This window comes from Dipodomys merriami, unplaced genomic scaffold (genome assembly GCF_024711535.1).
Source record: "Dipodomys merriami isolate MVZ:Mamm:240054 unplaced genomic scaffold, mDipMer1.0.p SCAF_1262, whole genome shotgun sequence".
NCBI classification, from domain to species: Eukaryota; Metazoa; Chordata; class Mammalia; order Rodentia; family Heteromyidae; genus Dipodomys; species Dipodomys merriami.
Window position 1 is genome coordinate 192,299 of NW_027202563.1, and position 2,165 is coordinate 194,463.

A 2,165-nucleotide genomic window follows, 5' to 3' on the forward strand; every position below is an offset into this window, starting at 1 on the left:
GAGGACACAAGCTGTAGGCCCCCCTCCCCCTGCCTTGGCTCCACTGTCAAACCAGTAACCTCTTTCCTAGTTTACCTCTATTCCCAAACCTGAGAATACAGATAGCAGGAGGGATAAAAAAGGCTAGGTTAAAATGGCTGCCAGCTAGAACAAGTGACCTTCAAAGACCATATATAAAAGTTACTCCGACATCAGTACTCTCAATCATTTTCTGTAGTAGAAAGGTCAGCAGTCTTGAAAACATCCTATGCAACCTGAACATGCCTATTTCCTCAGCTCCTACCTGGAACAAAGTTCAGACTTTAATTGCACATTGGAGAGGGTTTATAATATTGTTCCTATTGCGTCTCACTGAATTGACATTCCTAAGAGATTAATACACGTTAAAAAAAAAAGTAGTCCAAAGTTAGGCTATGAATTTCTATTTTGGGTAAGGGCATGAAAAGATTACACTATTTGCTCTCTAGTGAGAACACCTACCTCTGGGAAGAATGCATGACCAATTAAGACAAACTGATTTTACCAGTTGATATGCATTAATATAGCCATCAAGTCAGCTTAGAGTGGTTGAAGGCAAAACAGCCACAGTTTCAGATGAAAGCTGGACATGGCTTCAGTAGAAAGAACTTCCATTTGTGAACACTAATCTACCTACTACCACCTCTGCACCTTCCAGCTCAAATGATCAGTGACACACTCCAACAATAGCTCTATTCATGGTAGCTAAACTACTGGCTGCTTAGATTAGCTACAGTGGAATTCTGCAGTCCTAGAAAAGCCAGTTATATGGTTTCAACACAGATACGTTCCCAGTAGATTAATTCCCTACCCATAAGTACTTAACCAGATTTGCTCCCTAAGCATTCTATTCAGCCTGTAAATAATGATGGCCCACAGATCGGGGCTTACACTTTGCTGGAAAAGTTACATGAGTAGCCAACAATTGTATGATCAGCTGTAAAACTCAAGAGTTAAAATGGTTCTCAATTATGCATTCAACATTTGCACTCCAAGAAGTAGCACACATTGTCATTCAAGTATATTTAAGTAGCACAGTCACAATTCAACAGAGTATCTGGCACCAAGGGACAAAGGCAGAAGTAGCTCACTTGCCACCACTCCAAGTGACTATTCATGGTCAACTGTTCCCTAGCTCAGAAGCAAGCCAGGCACATGTATTTGAGGAGACTCCTAAAAGAAATCATAGTTGACCATAGACATTCCACAAATGCACAATACTGGGGCCATGGGAGAATAGAAGACATTTATGAAGCAACCTGATCTACTGGAGAAAAATCCTACAGGTCTATGAAGAAATCAAAGACATAAGGCCACACCAATGATGAATCTAGTAGGACTACAGTCCATAGTTAGGATCTTCCCCTCAGAGAGACCTTTCTAGAAATAGCACAGCTACCTATAGCAGAGCCTAGTAAGTGATGATCCTCAAGAATCATGGCTTTAAATAGTGTAAAGGCAATCATAGCCAATGGAAGTATTCTCCCAGGCTATGATTTCCAAGAAGTCACAGGATATCTGAAAGGAGAGAACCCACTGATTATACTGGATTTCAGAAGATTCTGTGGTAATATCAAGTTGACATCTAGTCGCAGCTAGCCAAGTTTCTAATTATCCCCAATGGCACCCAATGACCTAACCAGAGGATAGAATGGACATATACAACTTACATGCCAGCTCAAGGCGATACGGACAGTCACATGACAGTAACATGAAAATGTAGATTTCATTTGAAGATGGACTGCTTCAAGAGAGATGGATCTTTTTAAATTTTTTTATTGTTAAAATACGGTACAGAGGGGTTACAGTTACATGAGTAAGGTAATAAGTACATTTCCCATCTCCTTTGTTTTTCCCCTACCCTCCCTTCCTTCCCCACCTCCCCAGCTCCACAACCCTCCCCACCCCACCAAAGTTGTAAAGTTCATTTTCAATATAGTGTCTTGTACATTTCATTGTTACAATGGGTCAAGAGATAGGTCTTTATGGTTGTTTCAGACCTCCTATGGCCAAGTCAAGGCCACTGAGACTACATTGTGAAAATCAACCTGATTTACTTAAATGGACATGTCTTGAAGGCAGATAATCCTTAGTAACCAGCTACCAGGGTTCACTAGCCCCTCCAACAAGCTGAGTCTGCAGAGATT